At 30.3% G+C, this 26809-nt stretch overlaps 1 pseudogene; it reads right to left on the reverse strand.

Annotated features, from left to right (window-relative positions):
- Positions 1–611: 611 nt before the first annotated feature.
- Positions 612–14556, reverse strand: LOC114739757 (MADS-box transcription factor 23-like; annotated as a pseudogene).
- Positions 14557–26809: the final 12253 nt, after the last annotated feature.

Below are 26809 nucleotides of genomic sequence, written 5' to 3' on the forward strand. Positions count from 1 at the left end.
TGTGAAGTTTAAAATTAAGACCATATATTTAAGACCCACTTGGCCACTTGTAACTTCAACTCGTTATGAACAAAAAAGAGAAAATCTTAGCATATATAAGTAATCGTTAGCATGGTGCAATCTGAGTTGGACGCAGGTAGACTTAGAATTTCGATGTACTCAGAAATCAATGTGAAAAGATATTGTTGCTGGCGATTAATTAATTAAATAATAATGAGCTTGAATTTTCAATTGCTTTACAGTACGAGGATATCTGATCAATGTGATTTTCTGTTCAGAGGACATTTGCTGCCCTAGCTGGAAAAGATCTTTGGATTTGCTTCCTCTTTTCTGAGATCCTAAGAAAGAGAGGGCTAGCCATTACTTGTTCTTCTTGCTTGCTTGAACTTTCCTTTACGCTTCAACTGTACAAAAGCAATTTTATACTTTTATTTTATAGGGCACTCTTAAGCATTATTATTAATAATTTTTCCGGTTGTCCTTTGACACTAGCAGCTTCAACGACGAGGATCTCATTAGTTGTCCAAAATAAAACGAATATTCTTGTCCTTGCATTTCACTTATAGATGTCTTTGTGTCTGTTTATCATATATCCGATTATTAAGTATTTTTCACATGGCAAGATCAGAAACAGAATTCTTGAATATATATACCTTGTGTTGTAACTCTTTAATCTCATCTGTCAAAATTTGATCCTCCAGACCAATTAATGATCAAGCTCAGGTTATCGTATTTGCCACATGTATTAAATTATATTGAATGTGGATATAAATTGAAATGATCTATCATACCTTCTTGGTCTGAACATTTTTCAAATTCATCTCCAGTTGATTTTCCAAACTTTTCAATTCGTTAATTCCCAAACCAGAAAGGTGTTCACCCATGAATTGCCTATACATTTCCCAAAGGAAATAAGTTACTTCTGGTTCACTAAATTGTTCCATATATTCTTGAGGGAAAAAAGCAGAACATCAAATTTTCCATGTTGAGATCAATATCTTGTACCTGTGCAATTCCTGCAAGTGTTGCAGCTGTTGTCTCAAGACCGTTGCTTCTCTCTGCCAAAACTAACAAGTGTAACAACAGATATAACTATTAAATTGAATCAAGAGCGATGCAATTGTAAGAAGGTACGAGTTCTAACTAATGATACAAGTATGAAGACGCCTTTCGGTCCAAATCTCTTTATAACATTGTACAATTACTTGTCAAAAGCATTACATTCTTTTCCAGTCTAAATTTAGGGAACTTCATTAATGACTCCCTTTAATGACTTCATTACGGGTATTTTTGAAAACAAAAGAACAAATTGTAGAATATTTAAAGCATTGAACCAACAAAAATAAATTTTCTTTTGTACCAGGAAAAGTGGTTATTTGTTTCTTATATTTGGCGATGGAGGGAGTAGTTGATAGTGGCATTTATTGTAACTAATAAGGGTAATATTGAAAAAAGTAAAAAAATTCTTTTAGTTTTTTAACTTCTTACACGATTTTAGTTTGGTCTCATAATTTTAAAAACTAGTTTTTTGGTCATCTAACCCTAAAATCATTAGTATCAAATGATAATTTTTTCTGTCATATATGTCATTATTTAAACAATTGAAAAATTAAAGGGCCAAAATGAAATGGGCACTTTTTCCTTTTGAGAACTAATTAAGGTTTTATAACAAATCTAATGCTTTAACTAATCTTTAAACTACTTTTCTTATTGAGAAGCATGTATGAACGAAGTAACTTGTATGCATTAAAGGACCATAAAATCATTCTAGAGTGTAACTTATAATAATGCTCCCTCAGTTTCTGTTAGTAGGAAATTTTGTAGGGAGATTTGTTTCTATTTATAAGACAAATTACAAAATTTAAGACGTATGTAATCTTTCTTTTGTTAATATACCCCTACTGTATGTATGAAATGACTTGTCACAAATGTTACCTTCCTCAAAAAATAATGTAAGCACTAAATAAGGGGAGAACTGGGGAAAAAAAAAGGTAACTAAGTTTACATGAACTAGGTGAGTCGATTCAAAGCGTGTAGCAGTCTGTGTTTTGGGTTGTGTACTGTTAAAAAAATGTTAGCATATATATGATTGTAATGATCTCAATCTATGTTTTAAAGACCTTAGCCAAATACCGCCTCATCCTAAGTATCTAACTGCTTAACAAGCACTAAGAAAATGTAGTTAAATCATTGCTTTTGTCTAAAGAAGAGTTGAACTTTCTAATCTACTCTTGTTAGATGCATAGGCTAAAAAGGTTTGGGTAAAAATTAATTAGTTGTGTCAAATCCCAAAAATTTTTATCTGGCGATAAAGGATCAAAAATTGAGATGAGGGTCAATGTAAGAATTAGACAGGGAGATGAAATAACTTTTGATATGAAACCCCAAAAAGGTTCGAATTGGTATTTTCATAATCATCGATCTAGGAAAGGCAAAACGGAAAAATTTGAGAAAAATTCCAGAAAATCCCTAAAAAATGGCAAAAATAGAGAGTAGAGGTTTTGAAAACTCGATTGAGGCCCAAAAGATGAAATTTTGGTAAAAATGAGTTATGACAGAATTTCCCGTAAACAGAAGTTTTTCAGGAAAATATTAGAAAATCAGAGAAAAATAATTATTTTAATTAGTTAGAGACCTCAATACATTTGGGAGATTGATAAAAAATTTATTTAAATATTCATTTAAATTTATAAAATTAGTTTTAGGCCTTGAAAACTCAGAAATTAATTTTAGAGAATTTATTTTGGAACATCCCGAATTTTCTGACTCAAGATGAGCATAAAAGGGAAAATTCATTAAAATTATTTAATAGCCAAATAAAATTGGGAAAAATTATGGAATATTGATTTTCAAGTTTTAGAGATATTTTGGAAAATTTATTTCCCCAAAAGTGACTTAAATAATTTTAATAGATAATTTTAAGGGGAAAATGACTTATTTTCTCATAAAATTATGGAAAAATGCTTAGAGATTTATATTTAATCTGAAAATTTTAGGATAACCAGTTGTGAAGGTAAAGAAGTTATTTGTGGTATAGAATCCTTAAAATGGGTTAAGGATTAATTTCTAGAGCGAATGGCTATTTTCTTGAAAAATTCAAGAAAAATAATTAGGAATTGACTTTTGATCCAGAATTTTTAGAAAATCTATTTTATGGGTCAAAGAAGCCAATGGATGAGAAAAATCCATATAAGATATTTTGGTTTAATTTCTGGATATATTTTATATTTCAGAAAAATAGGAGAAGGATAAAATTTGAGGAATAAATATGATAGAGGGGCAAACTGGTCCAAGAATCTCCCACACCTCACACGTGTGCCTTGCCCTTTTGACCATCAGATCACTCATGCAGATCACTCATGTAGCTCCTTCATTTCATTTCTGCTTTCCGTAGAGAATAGAGAAAGCGCGCGAGTGAGAAGCACCAGCGGTGCGTCACCGGCGAGAGACCACGAGAGATCAAGAACCTGACATGCAATCACTGTTCTGAGCTTGGGTAAACCTCTTAATTACCCTTCCATCTTTATTTCTTTCGATTTGTGTTTAGATTTAGCTACAATGGTTTAGTAAGAAAGTGTGGGTAGTGAGAGAAAGTGAAGAAAAGAGGAAGAGGACCGGTGAACTCTTATTCCATGACAAGGCTGAAGTGGGTAGTGGTAGTTTTTGAGCTTGCATGTCCCTTTCTTTGCCTCTGCATTCCTATTCGGTTTGTGTGTGTGTGTACGAATCTGGGTGGTGATTTTTCAAGGTCAAATGCTTGACTGGTCCTCCGTGCTGTCAAGTTATGAAGCTAGTGAGAGGGAGTAAGTGTATGTAGGTATGAATATGTAAGCATATATATACCCGAATGGTTGCTCTGTTTTTAAGTTTACCGAACAGGGGTGTTCATCTCTACAAAGCTAAGATTTGGTTCCTACTTTATTTAGTTATAGGAGTATGTTTTTGGTAGTTATATATGCTTTGTTCTTCCTCTGTTATTGCTGTCAAAAACAGAGATTTTGGAGTGTGTGTGTGTGTGTATGGGGGAAAGCCGTGAGAATTATGGAGTGGAAAACATTGAAATTGAAATGGTTATTTGGGAGGAAGTTTAGGCATGATTGTGTGCGTGTGTGTGTGGGGGTGTGTGTGTGTCCACGACTATAGGTGTTTTGGGTCTGAAAGTAATTGAGGAAAGGTTGTAACCGTGGAGTTATTATTGATATATTTATAGGCTAGGCGGTGGCTGAATAAAAAGGGAAGAACAAACTGAAACTTACATATATATGGATATATATATATATATATATATATATATATATATAGCGGTGGATGTTAGCTGTTATGACACTTGAGAGTATAGCATGTAAGATAGTGGAAATAGGAGGTGGTATGGGTAAAATGGATTTGAGACCGAGGGAGATTAAAGAAGAATAGAGTTATGGGTTCATGGAAATGACATTTAAATAGGGAAGAAAGGGTGAGTTAATTAGATAAAGAGTCACTGTTTTGTTTGGTTTTGAATAAATATGAGCAAATGAAATATTTAGATGCTTATGGGAAAGAGAAAATGGGAGATCAAGATAGGATGACGGGCTTGGATTGTTGATGTAATATTGGTTTAGGTGTTTGAATTATAAAGAGATTAAGAATGAAATTGGAGGGAGAATAAAGGGATTAAAGATATGGTTTATAATCATTTATGATTTTAGGTTATTCAAATAGGGACTTCATATTGTTGATTTGAGGTTTGATTGAGGTTTCCAAATGGTGGTTGGAAATTTTTAACATGTAGATTAATAACCATGATATTTATAAATTATTTCAAAGGTACATATGAGGAAAACTTTTAATGACACAGCCAATGAGTAATATGGGATAAAAGTTGTAATTAATAGAATTTATGAGAATGGTTGTTTAAGGAATGTAAATTTAAAATTAAGGAGATTGAAGGATGTATAGAGGTTGAATTGCTTAGCTTGGATTTAAATAATAATTATTAAGTTAATTGTGAATAAAAGCCTAGAGAGCTTATAGCATTATTTTGGAAAAATGAAATAAAATCAATTGGTGCAATTATATGTGTATCATATATATATATATATATATATTATATTTGACCAAGATGACCAGTTACTAAGTAAAGTAAACTGTATGGGTTGAGATAATTAAGGAAGGAAGCATTCCAAATAGAATAGGTTGAATAAGAAAAATTGTCCAGAATAACCAACTGTTATGTAAGGGTAGAGATTAAAGAAAATTTGGGATTTAAAGAGAGTTATTGAATTTATGAATTATAGTTGGATCAAATATTGATCTACCCTTACAAACATGATAGGTTTTGATATATGCTCAAGCTCACCAAGAAGCATAAAGAAAGGAGAATGGTAAGGTTTTATTCAGAGGGAAGCAGACTTGATAGTAGTTCTTTCCTACCTTACACTTGTGTATGATTGCTGCATGTCTGTTTGTGTCATATTGCTGTTTAAAGCATAAGAACATGTAATCCTTAATTCCTTGCATGGATTATTTAGCCGTGATCACGTGTAGCTAATAAACATGAGGCAGTATTTGCCAATTATTTGCGTATTATTTATTCAGCTTGTCTATCTGTCATTGTGCATAAAAGTTTAATTGCATTAGCTTGCAAGGTTATGTTCCACTTTGGCTTGTTTTGCATACTTTATGTAATCTGCACATTTGTTTGATGGAAATTACTACGACGGGGATTCTTTAGAATCTCACCCTCCCATTTATGATGAACAGCGAAGGCTAGTAGCTCGAAGGATAAAGAGGTTGTTTGAGAAGAAGATGAGTTGGCTGAAGAGCAGAGATGGCTGTTATATTCTGTAAATATGTAGCAAAATATCTTAATAAGTTAATACTTATTTTATTATATATGTTATATGGGCAAGTAACTTTACTTGCTCTATGGAAATATTATTTTGTATCCTCTATAAGAAGGTGAGCACTGCCGGGTGCAAGTATATGCTGTCAACCAAGAGTGTTGCTCTATTTTTAATATGATATTATAAGATTGTACAGTATGAAATTATTTTAGGTGATAATAGATTAAGTTGAAAGCAGGGTTGATTGTAGATCACTTTTTAATTATTCTAAAAGGTTGAAATGTTGATTGATTGATTGATTCAAATGTTGAAAAGAAAAAAAATTCCCTGTCTTTTCACAGGTCGCAAACCTATCATTAGTGATTTCATAGATGTTAAAATGATCCTATTAGTATCTAGAAAGTTAGGTGTTGCATATTTTCCCTTAGAACTAGTGATAGAGGCCTAACCGGAGAAAATTCAAAATAAATACTTAGAGGTGATGAAAAATTCTGAAAATTTTCAAATCATACTCTCATATTAAAAGGTGAATTATCATGGAGAGAAATAAATTTTTTGAAGTCTAAAAAAATTATGGAATGCTACTAGTGAATAGTAACCGATAAAATTTCTAATTGGTTTGAGATAATGATTTGGTTTGTGGGCTATCTTTTTGGATCAGCCCAAAACTTTTTTGGGGCCCACATTGAGCCCAATAAGGGCCCAATTTCGTGCACCTTCCAGGTCCCTCCATTTTTATTAAATAAAATGTGAAATTAAGAGATATTTTTGTGGAAAAATCTAGAGAAAAGCCACATGGAGTGATCTAAATATTTTGGACACTTGATGGCTGCCACATAAACCTTATTAGGTGTCCAATTTCATCCAATTGAAGAGGGGTGAGGGCAGATGGAATTTTTCTATAAATACCCCCTTAGAAAATACAAAAAAATGTTGAAAAAATAGAAAAACAAAGGGAGGTTCTGCCATTTTGCTTCCAGCACCCTTCAACCAAAAATTCTAAGTGTTTTGGACAAGTAATTATTCAACATACACCAAAAAAACATTAAGGTATGCTTGTGCCTTCCTATTCCTAAGTTTCAAGCTTGGTTAGTTGAAATTTTTAGCTTGGAAAATTAGGAAAATTCTGTCAAAATTTCGCTGGACCTTGTGATGTTTAGGGAAGGATAGAAACCTTTAACCAAGTGGAATAAGGAAGATTAAGTGGTGTATGGATTGATTTTTGGATGAAATCAAAGTTAGGGTTTAAGGAAAAGCAATTCGGTCAGCACTGTTCATGTAGAAGCAATTTGATTTTACTTGATTTGATGATTCCAATGGCTTTAAAACATGTTTTTGTGTAGGGATATGTTGTTGAAAAGTGTTTAAAATCATTGGAATCAAAAATGGAATTTTTGGAAATTAAGAACCCCCTATTCGGCCAAGTGAACTTCATGGGGAAGGAGTATGAATTTCAAAAATCTGATTGCACCATTAGATTCCTCATGAAAAATTGTGTAGGGATGAGCCATGAGATGATTGATTCTAAAGAAGGAATCATTTTGTTAAAAATCAAAGAAAAAAAAAGGTGGGGAATTGTTAAGTTAATGTTAAAGTGTTGAAATCAAGTTGTTTAGTAATTGATGTAGCCTATGTTTATGCTTGGTTTGATAGGCATTGTGAGGAGGAACCAAGGAGAAGCTTTGTCCCTTGAAGTAACCTAGTGGACAAGTGTTAAAAAGGTAGCGTTGAATTATAATTTGATTGCTAATCTTACTTGTTATGTTTAATGTGATTTGTTGTTTGCTTGGATAGAGGAACTTGTGTTGTGGCATGGATTGGGTGAATAACATTGGTTTATGCTTTGGCCAAATGCATTGGGTTATGTCATTGTGGAAGTGTTAATGTTTCTCTTTTAGCATGGCATTAAGCATGATTTTACGGGGTTGATTATGCCTTGAGGAATCATAACATGTCACATGATAACTTGCTTGATTTGCATGATAATTGTAATTCAAATGCTACTGAGATTTCATGAAAATCTCATTCCTCCTATGTTAAATTATGTCTCAAATAGGAAATGATTCATCTAATGGCAAGGACAAGGAAATGATTTTGGGATAGAGAAGCAATTATGGAATTGGTGCTATTATGTTTTGTTGTGTAATGTATTAATGAATTTTATGTTGAGAATGTAATGGATTATGAATGATATGTGATGTAAATTATGTTTATATGACATGCCTAAATGTTGGAATATTGAATGGTATAATGTCAAAAGAGTGTAAGAAAAAAATGGGAGATAATTTAAAGAAAGTAGCATTAGGGGATAGAATCTCTCTAAAAGAGGACAAACTTATGGCACATGAAATAACAAACAATTGTTGGAATTTGGACATAAAATTTTACAGGCTTATAAATCTCAGTTTTAGCTTTAAAACAAGTAGTTAACCACTAAAATTAGAGTTTTGTGCTAAGAGTTATGCTCTTCCAAAATTAGGCAAAAATACTAAAAATTCAAAAATTTACCAAATGATTAGTGTACTTTGACGAATGTTCTGGAATTATTCTGGGTGGAAATGGACCTAATGAGTATTTTTTTTCCCATAGAACTCTTAGCAAGCTTTGCGTGAAAATTGGAATCACATCATTTTGATTTTTCTAGAATTAGTTATGAATTTTCAAAGTTGGCCCATTTTCAAATGAAAGGTGTACGGACAGGATGAACAATAAAATCTTAAATTTTAAATTTTTTCACGCGGATGCATTACGAAACAACTTATATTGGTTCCAATTGATGTATAATAGGTCATAAAGAGAGTGACAAGTTGCGTATCACTTGGGGTCCTTTTTCTCTTTTAGAGAGCACTGATAGTTATGTTGGTTAAATTAGTTGTTGTGTGTGTTCTTCATCTCTTCTCCCATCTTTCCTTGATCTCTGTTTCTCTTTAATTTGTGCCATTTCAGTTTCTATAGTACTCCTCTAATCCTTAATGTAACACCTAATTAGTTAATTTGAGTAGATTAAAGATGTTATTTAGATTAGTTAATACAATATATTTTTTCTAAATTCTGTAAACATCATCCTAATACTCTCCCTACCTTTCGTACTTGATTTTTTTTAGAAAATATCAATAGGGTTAACTTGAAAAAAAAATTGATAAATATATAAAGTAGATCTTACATGTATGACTAACATCAACTCTCTAATTAGGTCCTACTTAGATAAGGTATTCACTTTTTGCTTCACCAATAATTTCTAAGTCTTATATGTTTTTCTCTATATATTAGAATTGATGTTTCCATTTTATCTAGTTGCTTGGAGTTATATATATAAAGCACACTGACAATTGCAAATACTTGACATGACTTAAAGAAAAGAAATGACTTTTATGAAGAAAGCATAAAAATATCACAGTACCTTAGCTGCTGAAGCTGGATTCATAAGCGGATGGTGTTCCTGATCTTTTTGTTTATTGTAGCGGTCAATAATTGACTTCATGCTGTCATAATTAATCAGAGAATTCAATTAATAAGATGAAAATTAAGTTTATGTAAATCTATATAATGCAATTTAATTATATAATGGATGATGTTATAGTATTAATACTTTTTTGGTGCGAATGATTGATTTTTCAGAGTGTTTATCATTTTTTCTTCCTACACATTTAGCTCCCTAAGCACATTATGGGGGTAAAAGCTTTATCAAATAATGGAAGGGAATATGATTTTATTGCAACGCTTCATATCTATGCCCTTGCTTTAATAAAAGGGAAAAGGGAAGCAAAGGGAGATCACACTTGGCAATGCATGATCTATGATTAATGCTTAAACTAAGCCAATATAATTACACCTAACCTAATAAGCCTATAACGTACTTCCTGGCCCAAAATAACTAACGACAACATGAATTATTCATTCACATATGACCTCCAATTCTTTAATCACACATGGTCATGTGTCATGTTTTTAAAGTATTATCATTAATTAAACTATAAACCTGCATAAAAAAAGAGAACATATGACCATACGTGATTGGAGAACTTCAAATAATGGATCTAAGAAATATGATATAAGTATTTTTATTTCTTAAAATATCCCCTTTAATTATTGGTATTGGAACTACCTTTTAATGAAAATCACCCTAACATGTACAATTAATATAGCTAGTTTGAAAAAAGTTATAAATTTTTGAAACAAAATGGACTGAGGTCTTAATTATATTTAAGAGCAAAAAAAAAAAAAAACCTAACCAGCTCTTTGATTTAAGGTATGAGAACATGAATATGCGCAAATCATACTTCACTCAATAATTGGAATATGATGTAAAATCAAACTAACAAATTAAAGAACCAAGCATATTGCATAACAACCATAACCATTTTATAGTGGACACAATATATACTCCCTCCGTTCCTATTTATAAGTTGCAAATTTTGAGAAGGGTGTGATCCATTTTATAAGTTTCAATTAAAGTTTGTCTTAACATTTAATATATATTTTCAATCATTTATTCCTTCTTATTTATCAAACTCTTTCTTGTCATTTTTCCCTATACATTCTCTTTCAACTTTTTTTTCTCATTTATTATGAAGGTATATTTGAAAATAAATATATATATTTCTTACTTATTTATTGTTTTTAACTAATTTTAACTTATTGTTAATTATCCACAAATTAGTTATCTAATGCGTATAATAAGAATCAAAGAGTATTTCAACTTCACTTCATAGTCATGATGTGAGAGGATCCTAAATCACCAATCACCAAATAACAGCCTACTTAATATACATGGGAAGGTCGGCTAGCCAGTAGCCACATGCACTCTAGCCAGCTTCAGATTGATCTGAAAAATTATGGAGAGTTGAATGAGTTTATTAGTGAGGGTATAAATAACAAATTGTGTGAAATGGAAATGATTCCTGTACAAGAGTTTCTCCCCAAAAAGGAAAAAAAAACGTATGGGCTGCTTGTCTGAGTTTTAAAAAACAAGTGATTTTCAAATTTTCCAATTAAAAAGTGATCTATTATTTTGATATTTTTTGAATATTGAAAGTTATTTATGTTTGTTACGAATATAAAAGAACAATTTTTCCTTGAAAGTGGCTTCTCAAAATATAATTAGAAGCTATTTAAAATAGCATTTAAAAATAATACAAAAATGTTTTCTTTTAAATTGTTTAAACATTAAACAAGCATCCTAAAATTTCTCAAAAGTAGCAATTTTTTTATTAAATAATCTAAAACAAATAGGCCCTTACTGGGATAACTATCATTGTGCCCATACATCCACATAATATGTTTTTTGATGCACTAATACGATCTATAGTTGACTAGGATCTAGCTAGTTAGATATATATAAACATATATATATGTGTGCGCGTAATATGTATCATATTTTTAACTATTCATGCACATAATACTACGGGCCAAAAAAAAAAAAGAGCTAGGTGGAGATTCAATATATGTTCCCTAATATAAAATGCCAAGATTCCAATCTACTTTGTCTTTAATGTTTATCTATTTTACCACCAAGCAATTTCTATAGTGATTATACATGTTAAGGAGTTTCCACCAATAAATAGTTCTAATACACATAACTAATAAGGACATTTTAAAGAAGGCAACATCCATTTATTACAAATAGCTAATGCAATTAATTTTTTTAATATCCACAAATTAGTTATTTAATTCTTATATCAAAGATAGGAGGTAGTATCAATATGGCTTACACTTTTACAATATAAATAATACTAACTGTCGATATTTAATTTCAGTTAAAAAAACAATGTTGATATTTAATGTCTTATAAAAAAATAAAAAATATATATAAGACATTTTAATAAAATTATAAAGATGTGAACTATTTAGCTCAAAATTTAATAATTTAAAATTATTTATATAATTTTTGGTTATTTGATATCAAAATAATAGTTTTATATATTATTAAATATCAACCGTCCAGAGTTGATCTAATAATGAGAATTGCGGAAAAAAAAAACAAGTGGAAAATAAGAGAGTAGGGAGGTTTCCTTTCCAATATAAGTCACATTGCAAAATGCCTAGATCATTACTTTTATTGGCCCCATAAACACCCGTCTTTGGGAAATTGTTTATCCCTCTAGAAAAAAAAAGATATTAGAATTAAATAGTTTTGGAAAAAAGATCTCCCAGCATTTTGTCTTTAAGACTATATCAATCTTTATTAGTTGAATAAAAAAAAAAGTCCATGTTTAAGTACATATTCCACTAAGTAAATCATTAGTTAAAAAAAATTGTGCCTAATGTAATATGCAGTTCAGGGATAGTTTAGATTTCATTACAAAATATGATATGAATGATTTAGATTTAAAATTTGTAATCTACATTTTTTTAATAATAGATTTATTTTTTTAAAAAAAGATCATTTATTATAAAATTATCTTTATTTTTAAAAAATCTAAAACTCGAAAAAAAATTAAATTGAATCTGGATCATTTAAAATTAACCTAAGTTATCCAAATCAACTTGAGCATTCCGTTCTCAAAAAAGAAAAAGAAAAAAGAGCACGGAATGTGCTACAATATGCGCATGCACAGCTTTTTGAGTTTATATAGGTAAAGGGTATCTATAATCTTCTAATTACATATTACCATGAGAGAATAGAGAAAATAAAAATGACAGGGGGAAAACTACAGACAGATAGATAAAGGGCAAATTCCAAGCCTACTCCATTTCTTTCTATAAACACCCTACTAAATTCCTTTTTCTTTATTTTTTGAATCACAATCAAACATAAACTTACGATCCTCTTACTTACAGAAGAGTATTCATACTACTTGGTTATAAGGTCACTGACACTCTCTAGATACAATGTCATTTGTTTACGCAGCAACTTCAACTTTTCAGATTCCTTCTCAGAAGATGTTACTGCCAATGGTTAACGTCTTCTGTATATCTTTGAACTTTAGAAAGAGCAATTGTAAATGAGTTTGCCAGTCTGGCGAGGTATGTGGTAGTGTACACTTTACAGGATAGGTCTTACTAATAAGAATATATATATATATATATATATATTATAAAGAGGGAGGATTTTCTGATATTCTATCTAGCCTTGCTATATACTGATAACATTACGATTCCCACACTTACGCATGCATGTGGATAATATTCCAAACACACACACACACACATCCTCTTTTCATATTTTTTTCTGTGTCATTTCTTTTGGTTTCTTAAGCTAACCTAGTAGCAAATTTATATTGCATTGATCAGAACAAGAAGACTACTAGGAAACAATAGCATTTAATATAAGCATAGATGGTGACCTGTGTGCATCCAGTAAAGATATTCAAGTTGGTAGCCAAGTCCTACATCGCAGCCATGTCATATGTGGCATTCACAGTCATCAGAGTGGTGTCCATGTCATCCAAAAGCGGTTGGTTCAATCCCAAGATCTTCTACATGGCATTGAAAGCCCAACCACTATAAGTCCGGTAAAGAGTAAAAGTATCAAGAGGCTGGAAAGATCATTTGAGTACAAAGCAAAGCATGAAGCTCCATGAAGTATCAAGAAGAAGTTGAATAAAGATTGCTATCCAGTTTCTTTTATGACGAGCATTGCTTTTCTTTTTTTTTTTTCATCTTTTTTGGATTGAATACCTCGTAATAATTCGGGTTATTTTTGTAGCTTTAAACCTAAGATTTTGTTGGGTGTCCAAATATGACTCTAATCTCGCAGTAAAACTTTCTTATGCAGCAAGCGTGCCGTACTTTTTAATGAATGATTCAACCCAAAATTCTAACACATGTTAATTGTTCACCTAAGCAAGCATATAAGAGGCGAAGAGGGAAAAAGAATGGCTCAATATCCAAAACTAATTAAGGCATCAAAAAACATATTTTAACGGAAAGTGATCACTGCAAAACCACAAGAGAAAGAAAAAAACAGAGATGATGACATACAGCAATCTTTAATGCATCAATGTCAAGCTCGCAGATGCTCTCCAATATATGCAAGTGGGATTATATTTCAAAAAAAAAAAAACTGTTAATTTTCTGCTACCATTCAGATCAATCTGACAGAATATCATCATATCCAAGATGGTTTTTTCATCTTCTTTTTTTTTTTGCCTTTTTGGGGGGGGGGGAGAAGAAATAAGTCTAGACTAGAGGCATATATCTGGATCAAAAGAGAGGAGCACCCAGAAAAATGCTGTCGTAGCTTTTGAAAAAAAGAAAGAAAGAAAGAAACAACAGCAACAACAATAATAAATAAATAAATACTGAAGGTGGGAAGAAGAGGAACCTGGAGCTTCCATATTCATGGAGCTTGCCGGTGCTGGAGAAGACGGTGACCCCAACCTGAGCGTCACAGAGGATGGCAAGCTCCTTGGCTTTCTTGAGCAAACCACTTCTTCTCTTCGAGAAAGTGACTTCCTGTTTGTTGAATTGTCAATCCTCTTAATCGCAATCTTCCCTCTCCCCATTCTTCTAGGGCTTCTTAGCACCTTCACCTTCCAGATCAACCAAACTACAATCATCCTCAAATGAATCAGAATAATGTTCCAAAATCACAGATAAAATAAAGCTCAAAATTAATAATAATTATAATGATCGTAAAAATGAGATCGTGATAATTAATAGTGCGTATATGCTCGAGAAGAAGCTGAAACTTACAGAACAATTTGGGCTTCTGCAGAAAGCTAAGAAAACCAGAAGAAGAACACGGTGAGGATGAAGATGAAGGAGGAGGAGAAGAAGAACGCGGCTTCTTTTTGGGAAGGTCCTTATGAGAGAGGTGCCTTTTATGGATGATGCACTTTGAATACTTTATTTGGAAAGCTTGGTTCGGTATGGTTTTGTTTGTCTAGTAACCCGTATCCCTTATAAAAAAAAAAAAAACCGGAAAACCGGTTTTCGGGCAGTCTAAAACCGGTAGTGGTTTTTTCTCAAATTTCCTTTGGATCGACCAAATTTACCCTGACGCTCGAGTATTTCTTAGGTGGGAACCAGACGGGGACTTAAAGGTGACGAGAGAGACAAAACCGGACAGGTGTCTTTCGGAGATAGCGAGTGTACGTCACGTAAAATATCTGCGAGTCAGTAAATGCGTTTCCTAGGACAATTGGGGATCAGGGATTGTGGCGTTCGAAAAGCAATGAATAAATTGGATCATCTTACGAATGGGAAAGTGACACGTGGAATAATGGAAACTGAGGAGCATATGGTTGCTGCTTTTTGGTGATGGATTTGGTCAGAAGTGGCGAATTGGGAATGACTGTTGGCCTTCAGATAAACTTTTTTTTTAATTTTGCGATAAATTGAAATTTTATAAGAGATTTTACACATTTTTAAAATAAAATTATTATCTATTATTTTTTAACTATATTTAAGAATTTAACTACATAAAGAGAAATAAGAGTAGAAAAATTTTAATAAATTTTGTTGAAGTAGGACAATCTTAAAAATCATAAAAAAAATATAAACATATTTAATGAGAATTACTAATTTTACTAATTTTTAAATAAAATTTATTGAACATTTCTTATTAAAAAAATCCAAATGGAGCTTAAGATTGTCTCTTTATTGATATGTAGTAAGTTTAATATTGTCTTCTTATCAACAAGTTATTGGTTGAGATAGTAAATGATCTCATCTCTGTAAAGAGAAAAACATAAGTTTAAATACTGAAAAACGTATTTATTGGGAGAGCTTTAACTTTTATACTCCGGGTTCGATAAAAATTAGTCTCAAGTCCAAAATAATTTTAAGATGTTCTAAATTATATCAAGAAAAAATTATTGTCTCTTCATTAAAAAGAAGTGATATTGCCATTTTAAATTAAATTGTAAAAAAAATAAGAAATTTATATTTCTGTTAGAAAGGAAAAGTCAAAAAAGTTGGATCAGCAAATTATGTGCTGTGCAGCAATTTAAGTTGCTAGTGCTTAATTTTTGTCCACTAATTATTATTTTCAAATATATACTCCTTCTGTCTCTTATTATAATATCTAATTTTTTGAATACGTTTGTCCCTTTTTATAAGATCCTTTTTGAGTTTGTCTAAATATTTAATGCATTATTACCTATTTTACCCCTAGTTTAATATATTTAATACATTTTCTTTATTTGTCTCACTCTTACTCTCTCACATCTACCCATTTATATATAGGGGTATATTTTAAAAAAATTGTATTTACTATATATTAATTGCTTTTAACTAATTTTAACTGTTTTCTTAAACTGCATAATTTAGTTAAAAAAATCTTATAATAAAGGATGGGGTAGTATATTTTAATGCGGAGATCACCTGCTCTTCACTGATAAGTGGCCAAAATTATCAATGGTCAGATGCTCATTAGTTCCCACCTCTCTCTCTCTCTCTATATCCCCACCCCTATCCCCCCCCCCCCCCACAAAAAAAAAACTTTTACAAGGATTTGTGCTTTTTTGGGTTATCGCCTGAAGTAATGAAGTGAAGCCATAAGAAACCGAGAAACTTTAGTTTTTTTAAAAAAAATTAAATAATGTTGTTTTAGCTGGAAAAATAATTAAAAAAATTCAAAATAGGAAAAAAGAATAAAAATACCTCAGCCCTAAATGGGCGACCCAAAAATCAAAACAGCTAAGAAGGCAACTAATTCAATGGTCAGTGCACCTAATCGATGGCACATGCACTGTGTCCAAATTCCAATAATAATGAAAACTACATGTGACCCGTTCTTTTCCAAATATATAGAAAAATGACTTCATTCAAAATATAATTATTTGGAAAACAGTTCATGTTTATTTGTTAACTTGTTTTCGTATTTTTATTTCCCCTTCACAATCTCATTTAATGTTGGTAAAGTTGGAAAAATATTTCAATTAAAAACAGATTTATTGAGTTAACTATTATTTATTAATTATGATGAATTAATGAATGCGACTTATATTGTGAATGGAAGAAAATATATACATACATATTCTCAGTTCTCTATCATATAAGTTAATTTCGATTATCTCACTGAAATTATGAAAAAGTGATTAATTCATTTAATTTGTCTTAAATTAAAAAAAAAATTCGCTTTTGAAAGAAAAAAGAAAATACAAGGATTTTTATTTAAACAATAATTATCTAGAAAAAAGGGAAAATAATCATTTATTATTTAATGTGCCAAGTAACTTATATTATGGAGTAAAGAATTTTTTAAGAAGATTACTTATATTCTGGATCAGATTATATATCATTTTAAAATTCTCTTTCGTACTTGGTGTGCATAAGTTGTAAGCCTTACTTATAAAACAAGTCATATAACATGTACTAAAATTTGTCTGAACTAAAGAAAAACATGTAATTTTGTATATAAGTAATAATAGTTAGAATAATGGTCATCATAAGGGGGTTTATTTTTAAACCAGATCAATTTTCATGAACTAATTTTTAAAGCCAAATTAAATAAATAATTTCGATTTTTTCCCTTCAGATAGTGTTACCTTTTTTATTTAGTCTATCAAATATTAATATTTTAATTTATTCCTTAAAAAGTAGAGTATATTTCAACTAATATAGTTTATTGTTTGTTAAGTCCGACTTCTCAATTTGATATCCTTCATTTAAACGGACAACAATAATTGAGATAAAATTACCGAGGGTTATTATAATCAAATTTATATCTTATCTCTAGTTCTAAATACTCCTCCGGTCCTAATTATAAGACCCAATTGACTTATTTGAGGAGATTAAGGAAGTAAGTTAAGTTGGTTATTTATAATAAATAAGTGTTGTCATTCCTAAAATATCCTTGCTAATTAAGTATATTGGCTAAAACTATCATTATTAGAAGGATTATCTTGAAAAAAAATAATAAATATAAGAGACAAAATGGATTGGGGTCTTATAATTAGGACTAAATAAAAGTCAAATGGGGTCTTATAATAAGGACCGGAGGAGTAATATATTTGTATTACGTATCATATCTCAAATATTGCAGCTTGTAAAATTGAAGTGATTACTTGTATATTATTGTGAAAAAAGAGTAAAGAAAAGCGTGATTTTTTTTTAATGCATAGGTATCATTTAAAAGTATAGACAATTTTATCACTTTACATATTGGTAAAAGTGTCGACTCTAGATCTTTACCCTATGAAAGAAAATTAATCAATTATAAAAATTTACAATTAGTATATTCTTGCGCATAAACCGCATATTTAGAAACTGTAACTTTGCGTGACAATTATATTTTTCCTTGGGGACCCCAAATCCCTGTCCCCACTGTGCAATAGTGGCTGGCCTGGCTGGTTCAAGCTTTGAGGATTGGGGCAAAGAAAGATTTTAAAAAAAAAAATATTTTTTTAACGTTTTTTTTATCTTACTGGGAAATTAAAATTATTTCTAGTTAAATGTATTATTTTTAATTACAACATAATTACCCTTTTATGTAAGAAGATTTAGTTTAAGTTTGAATATATTGTAAAATAATTAAAAAAAAGCAGAACTTTTTTTTTTGTGAGAAAAAAAGCAGAACTTTTGTTAGAATAGAGAAGATATATATGTGTAGAAAAATTAAAAGCCAAAAATAAATTAAGGATATCTAAGCAATAAGTAAGTCTAACCGAGTAATTTAAGTTGTCTCTAAGAGAGAAGGATGATGTGGATGCACTTGGGAAATAAAGGAAGATGAGGAAAAACAACCAATATTTATATAATATCCGTTTCTTTTATAACTAGCAAGTCAGTAACTTTTTTTTTTTTTTACCAGAAGAAGTATTCATTCATTCAAACAACAAAGTTATTACAAACACCAATCTAAAAGTAGCCAGCCAAAGAAATACATCAAACTCAACTCTAAAAAACGACAAACAGAGCCCCTAACACACCACGATACTGTGAAGTAATTTCACAAATCTCCCAAAAGATAAGACTGTAAAGTTGTGTCCTATGATCCTTGATAAGACAGTAACTTGAGGTTGTATGTTTTGCACCCAAAAAAACACTCCATGATATTAAAATAAAATTAATGTTTTTTAAACCAAAATTAATGTTTTAAATTATTTATGAACTAGTATAGGACCCGCGTAGTACATGGGGCTATTATCTTAATTTATATGAGCGCTAAAGCTAAGAAGGACAGATAATAATAATAATGAGTAGTATAATTTAATTGAAAAATTTACAAAACACTTCCTTGTAAGCAACATTAAGAGTCTTGTTTGAGGCGTTCTGATCTTCATCAGGAATCTAGATCTTTTAAGCCTTCCTTATTTTGTACCGTGTGATAGTTAACGACGTTAGTGATTAATTAGAAGATTGAAAATACATTTTATAATATCATAACCCAATTCTTCCCAAAAAAAAAAAGGGAAAAGGGAGGGGGAAAAAAGAAAACAAGCAAAACGGTTGAAATTAAAAATAAAAAATTGAAAAAAAAATCTCTCATTAAAAATTTTATCAGTAAAAAGAACCTGATAAATTTTTATAGATAAAAAATATCAATATTGTAAGAGATTATCAGTATCTTGATTTAAGTCTTTCACATATACTGCGCACACGTGTGGATAACTCTCCTGTCAACTGCTCGCTCCACGTGGGCCACTATAAATATTACGACTAAAGAAAACAAAAAGAAAAATTAGATGCCGTCCGTTTTTAACCATTCTCATCTGAATTTGACCAAATAAGAGATAAGAATATTAAAATTAAAAATGACAAATATTGCAACTAATCTTTGAAAAATGCGCAATTCATAGAGGAGGGCATTTTTAATCTTTAATGAAATATGTTTACCTTCAAAACCAACTTCATTTGGGAAAAGACAAAAGTGACAACGTCAAAGTTTGAAATTAAAAATTAAAACACATCATATCATAGAAATTTCTCTGTTCGGTCTTTTTTCTCAACTGTGCCCACGTGCATCCAGTCACATCTTGTAGATAAAATCATAATATTCATAAATATAAATATTGATTAAAACATATATAAGAAACATAAAGTAAGTCATTTTCTCAACTTCATATGAGACTTAGAAGAAATATTATTTTTCATTCATTTTTGTTGTCATGGAAGGTTGTCCAGAAATTATCATAGGCAAATTAATTTAATTTCATGTAAGAAATTTTCATTGAGAAACTTAATATATTTTGGCCGAAGAAACTTAACAATATATTTTTAATGTTAAGAAAATGAAAATAACTTTATAAATTTAAAGGGCCAAATTATCATTTATTCTAAAATCTAAAAACTAAAAGCATGGTTCTTCCATGAGAATATTCCTATTACTGTTACTAGGTCCCCTTTGGTATGAAGTGTATGAAAATGAGAGCTAAGAATTGAGAATGAGAATAAGAAAATCTATTAAAAAATATTTAATACGAAGAATTGCTTATTACTTGGAATTGAATTAATTTATGTATGTGGGAATGGATTGCTCCCAAGTAACGAACAATCTTTTATACTAAAAACTGTTTTAGTGAGTTTTTTCATCTCTAAGTCCAATCTTACCTTTCATTCTTAATGTTTCATATCAAACAGGATCATAAGTTTCAACTGCTTAAATTCTTAAACCTCAATTATGTAAATTTATAAAAGTTATCATTGGTATAATTCCTTAAATGTATTATTTTCACACAAAGCTGAAAACATAAAAACTATATCAAACGTCAATAGGCAAGTTGCATTTGACAAATTCGCCTGAAAAGAAGTAACATTGACGTTGATATAATTTTAATGTTTTTCGTTTTTAATTAAAATATAAAAAAAAAATATGATAGCTTAGCATTACGTAAATTAAACATTTTAAGAAATCTTAACTACCTAGTACTAAGAGTTAGAAAACTAATTTGGGGAGATAAAATAAATCAGTTAAGTTAGTTAATTATAACAAATGAATGTTAACTTTCCTAAATTATATTTTCTAATTATATGCACTGAAACTATTTCTTAGTGAGAAAATCTTACAATCAATAGAGGGTATTTTAGATGAAACATTATAGATTTTGAGAGAAAGTTGATTAAGATATTATATTTAAGACTAAATTTAATTTCCCTACTAGCTCTTATATTAATGAGCAGATATAGTATAATTTAACCAAAAAAATTAGCAAGGGTACTACTTTGTGCCATTTGGGTCAAACTTAGAGCTTTTCGGTTCATCGGCGATTGAACTAATTAGTTTTCAAAAATGGAAGCTTTACTTCCAAGAGTGGGTGATGGCCCACACGTTTAGTATACATGTCATTACATACCCATGACTCTTTCATATAATTTTCTCCAGCCTAAAATTTTTCGAATTTACAGAAGCCCAAAAAAAAATTCCCCAGTTTATAACATACTACATGCATTTTTTAAAAGCTAGATAATTAATTTGGAGATATTAAAAAAATTAATCAGTGTATTGATTTTTTTAAAAGTATCTTCTTTAATCATATACTCCTTCTGATCATCTTCACCTATCATATTTGATGGTTATTTTTTATAATTGTCAAGTATTAAACGTTAAATATTAACAAATTTGTAGTAGTGAAGATGATTTAATGACCTAATATGACAGGCTTCAAGTACATGTACGCCTTTGCATGCCCAAAAATTAAAAAAAAAAAAAAGCACGTTCACCGATTTTTTGAAGGTCTATCCTTGCCTCCCTATTAATTAACACAGCCCAAACTAATGGCTACTAAATGGAAATCATTAGGACTCATAAGGAAATAAACATACGTCTGTGTACCATGCATATTTAAAAGATAATAATAATTAAATAGAAGAAAGCATACACAAATATGTGAATAAAACTACAATAATACGGGAAAAAAGGGTTGAAAAATGCCAATGTAGAAGAAATAGCAAATAAGCTAAACTAAAATGAACTCCAAAATGTTCAAAAATAAAGTGAGGAGGCATTTGTTGATTGTTTTTCTCCACATAACTTCAAATTTAAGAGGATTATCTACATATAACTCAGAGTTTTAACGATTATATGCGCACACAAAAATAAGGAGGGTATACTAAATAATTAGGGCTATCCGCACAAATTTATAAGCTTAGAAGAGTTCATTATCAACTTATAAAAATTTAAAACCTGAATCGAATATAGAATTATATATCAATTAAAGTGCTTAGGAAGTTGAGTACTACGGCTCTTTTTACAATTTTTTTTATTCTCAAGTTGCATATATGACAAGTTTCTTGAGCTCTGACCAAAGCACACAGGTCACTCCCGATTGATATGAGTGATAAGTGACGAAAAAAACGGCATCAAGAAGAAATTAATATTCATTAAATACTGTCAACTCTTCTGGAAAACTCCTTTTTTAATATTGTGTGTGTGTGTGTGTGTATCTATATATACAGCCTCGATGGATCAGTACTGCGGCATTTCATGTTAACAAAATAGCAGGCCGTGCATGTGAATCCATGTTGTGCTTTCTTTTCTTAATTCTTAGTCAATGAGCAATTTGGTACGATGGTGAAGTTAAAAAATAAAAAATAAAATACTTCTATTTTTAAAGTAAAAAAATGAAAAGTATACTTATTGGCAAAGAATAAGCACAAGAGACAAAGTGGGTTGAAATCTTATATTTAGGACCAAAATAAAAATCAAATGAAATCTTATATCAACAACTGGAGGTAGTATATCATAAAATAAAAAGACAAGCCTCTGTCTGATCGGGGGAAAAAAGAGACAAGCCTCTGTGGTTTTCCCACAACCTATGTCATCGCATTTTCTGTTCCAATATTAAACATGCAAATGTGACCCCAAAACTGGCTGTCTTCTACATGAAACGAGGTATAATTAGCAAAAGCCTGCCTTCCTCGAAGTTATATATACAAGAGTAGTCAATGTTTAGTGCGAATATACTTACAATAACTATACGGAATTTCATCCTATTTGTTGGCCCAAAAAAAAAGAAAAAAGAAAAAAGAATTCTATTTTGAAATCGGTCAAGTATATAGGTTTGTTTTGATTTTAAGTATAAAATTACAATTTATTTTTTCAATAGTTAGCCTTCTAACCTAGTAGCATAAAAACTCTCCAGTAAGTGAAAATTTACTAGTTTAATTTTGCTTGTAAGCTCAAACTGTTACTGCCGTCCCTTCATCTCTGATGCATGTACGAGCTAGTTGAAGAGTTTGTTTTGGCTCTAAATGTAACACAATAATTATAATAACCTCTTCTAGCCCAGTAGCATAAAAGCCCTTTGATAAATGGTCGATCACAAGTTCAATTCTGCTTATAACCTTAAACTGTTAGTACCTACTTACCCCCTTTAATTTAATAAAAGATCTCAATTTACTTCGTTTTTAAATTTATAATTTTTTCCCTTCAAACTATCCTGATCGATTATGCATGTTAAAGGAGGATTTCCATAAATGAGGTAGTTTTTAATACAAATGATTAAAAAAGAAGATATTGTAGAAAAATTAGCACACATTGATTTTTTAAATAACTAATTTAACTTATTTTCTTAATATATATATATATACACACTACCTTTGGTCCTAAATGTAAAAGTTAGTTGACTAATTTGAGAAAATTAAGGAAATAAGTTAAGTTAGGTATTTGTAATAAAGAAGTGTTGTTTTTCCTAAAATGTCTTTATTAATCAAGTTTATTAACCAAAACTATCATTATTAAAAAGACTATATTGAGAAAAAATAAATAAATATAAGAGATAAAGTATATTGACGTCTTATATTTAGGACCAAAACAAAAATCAAACGAAATCTTATATAAAAGACTGGAGGTAGTACAAATTAATTATCTAGTTCCTATGTTTTAATCTTGGGAGTGTATAATAAATGAACACGATGTATCAGTTGTCTTGACGCAATCTAGCACATTAATGCGTATATGAATTATGAATAATCAAACATGGGTCCTTTGCTACTATATGGTTTCATAGATCTGGATGATTCAGATTTTTTTAATCCTATTTTATTTTATTACGATCATTAACACAACAGCGGAGGACCTGCAATCATCTCTAGTTAGTATGACTTCTAACGGATAATTAATACCTATTCAGCTCTGGCCCTAAAAAAATCAACGAATTGAGAGCACCAATTTTCAAGACTTGAAAAATTCTAATAATTAAACGATCGAAGTGATAAACTACAAATTAAAAACATAAATAAAAAGATCTGATCTTCCGTGAAAATGTAGCAGGATGACTACCTAAACGAAAACGTGGTGATCAATTCGAAAACTAATCAAATATAGAGATGAAGAAATTAAATACAATATTCATATTATAGCGATGGATTTAAGAAGCTAGTTTATTCATATAAGAAATGCCAAACTATTCATAACCCCTCTTAACTTTAGCTCTAGTGCATATAATTCCCCCGCCTTTAAAAAGCAAACCTTCAATTTTTATATTTTGACATCCTATCTTTAAAATCACCGTTAAATCTATCAGAATATAATAGGTGCCACATCAAGTTATCAAAAATTGTGTGGCAGGTGACCTATAATTTTATTATTAAAAATTACGTGCCATCCATTCCGTTAGATTTAATGGTACTTTCATAGTAGGGTGTTAAATGTCAAAATATAAAAGTTGAGGGCTTGCAAGGGATGTTATATGCACCAGAGCTAAAGTTAAGGGAAATTGTAAGTATTTTGAACCATTAAAAAAAAAAAATAAAGTGCAAGATGAGGCAAGAAATGTTATTGTGGTTGTAAATGATTCTTTAAATTAATTTCTAAGCCCAAACAGAAAAACTAATTTGTAAGCCCAAATAGTTTCACTTAATTTTTTAGTTAGATCCCTGAATATATATATTTTTATCATGTCTTTATAGGCGGTTTACATTAATTTTAATTATATTTAGTTTTTTTCATCATGTGCTTACAATTTCACATTATTTTGAACAAATTTTTATAATTTCAGGTGACTAATAAAATAAAAAAAATACAAGGATATAATTATAAATCAGGTGAAAGTGTGAAGATGTAAGGATTTGATGAAAAATAAATAGAGACTAGATTAAAAATTTCATAAAATTATAAGAATCGACACCAAAAAAAAAAACTATAAAGTTCATCCAAAAATGAGGGCTGCAACTTTCAGACAATATATGGTTCGCTTTTGTCTGCCCCTTGTTTTCTTTTTGGCCTCCGACAATAAAGTTCACTTTCACTTTAAGTTGTAAAAAAGAAAGGGAAAATGATAGATAAAGAAGTTTGAAAATGTGAAATGCTAATTTGAAAAGCTAAAGAAATGTAATTACACCCCAAATTAAATTCAGTAAAATGACAAAAATGCTCTTTGTTCTTTTTTTTTTTTTTTTAAAACCTAGCCCCTCACCGATGGCCGGCGACTGCCTCTGGCCATCAGCGCCGACCACCAGTGTGGTGGCTGCCGGTGAAAAATTTTTGTAACAATTTTTTTTTTTAGAATGGGATAATATTGATTCAAAGTGGTTGGGGTGGGATTTGATCCCACAACCCCTTGGCCACTTGGGCCGACAAAAAGGAAGATGGCCATTGGGCCATCAAAGAATTCTTAATTTTATAATGCAAACAAAAATATAAGTTAACTCTTTTACTGTGATTCCAACTCGTGACAACAATTTATCTGAGGATGACAAGTCTTAATTGAGAAATAACAAGTCTAAATTTGATATTAACAAAGCAACTTTTCCTTATACATAACAAATAGCAGTATGTGCATTAATTAAAAATGATCATAATTTATTTAAAAATGACACATCTTTACTGGAAAATGACAAGTCTAAACTTGATATGAACAAAGTAATTTTTCCTTATACATAACAAGAAATAGCATATACGTTAATTAAAAATGACCATAATTTATTTGAAAATAACAAGTATTTACTGGAAAATGACAAGTCTAAACTTGATATTAACAAGGCAACTTTTCCTTATATATGACAAGAAATAACATGTATGTTAATTAAAAATGACCATAATTTATTTGAAATTATTGATATCAAGTTTAGACTTATCATTTTCCAGTAAAGACGTGTTATTTTCAAATAAATTATGGTCATTTTTAATTAACGTACATGCTATTTCTTGTTATGTATAAGGAAAAGTTGCTTTGTTAATATCAAATTTAGACTTGTTATTTCTCAATTAAGACTTGTCATCTTCAGATAAATTGTTGTCACGAGCTGGAGTCATAGCAAAAGAGTTAACTTATAGTTTTGTTTGCATTATAAGGTTAAGAAATCTTTGATAGCCCAATGGCCATTTTCTCTTTTGTTGGTTCAAGTGGCCAAAGGGTTGTGGGATCAAATCCCACCTTCGCCACTTTGAACTCATATTATCCCATTCCAAAAAAAAAAATCTTGTCACAAAAATCCTTCACCGGCAGCCCCCACACCAGTGGCCGGCGCCAGTGGCCAGAGGCGGTCGGCGGCCGCTAGAGGCCAGTCGCTGGCGGTGGTCGCCAGCCACTGGTGAGGGGCTGGTTTTTTTTTTTTAAAAAAGGATAAAGGGTATTTTTGTCATTTTACTAAATTTCAAAATTCCAATTTGGAAAGGACTTCCCTATTTATAATTATATTTCCTAGGCTTCCCAAATTGACATTTCACATTTTGAAGCTTCTTTATCTGTCATTTTCCCAAAAAGAAACAAAAAAAAATTAATTCTGATAACTGACCGTACCGTTTCGTTGTTGGTAAGTGCTTAGCCAATTAACGTTCAATTTATATATTTGAATTTAATATATCAGTCTTTTTTTGGATTTTATTGGCTGCAAATGGTCCGCTCCACGTGACCTTGTCCTCGTACATATCTTGACGAAGATTTATTTCCTTAAATAATCAAAACTCTAAATTATTTTAATCAAAAGAACAGAGAAAACAGACATTTAACATTTTATTTATAATGTTAGGAACCAACTTTAGCCAAGTGTCAGTCATGAAGCAAATACTACCTCCGATTCTTAATATAAGAACTAGTTCACTAATTTAAGTAGATTAAGAAAATTAATTATGTTATTTATTTATAATTAATAAATATTGTCTTTCCTAAAATGTCCTTACTAATCAAGTATATTGGTTAGAACTATCATTATAA

This window comes from Neltuma alba, unplaced genomic scaffold, assembly GCF_004799145.2.
Source record: "Neltuma alba isolate B1F8T4 unplaced genomic scaffold, ASM479914v2 tig00002907_pilon, whole genome shotgun sequence".
Classification (NCBI taxonomy): domain Eukaryota; kingdom Viridiplantae; phylum Streptophyta; class Magnoliopsida; order Fabales; family Fabaceae; genus Neltuma; species Neltuma alba.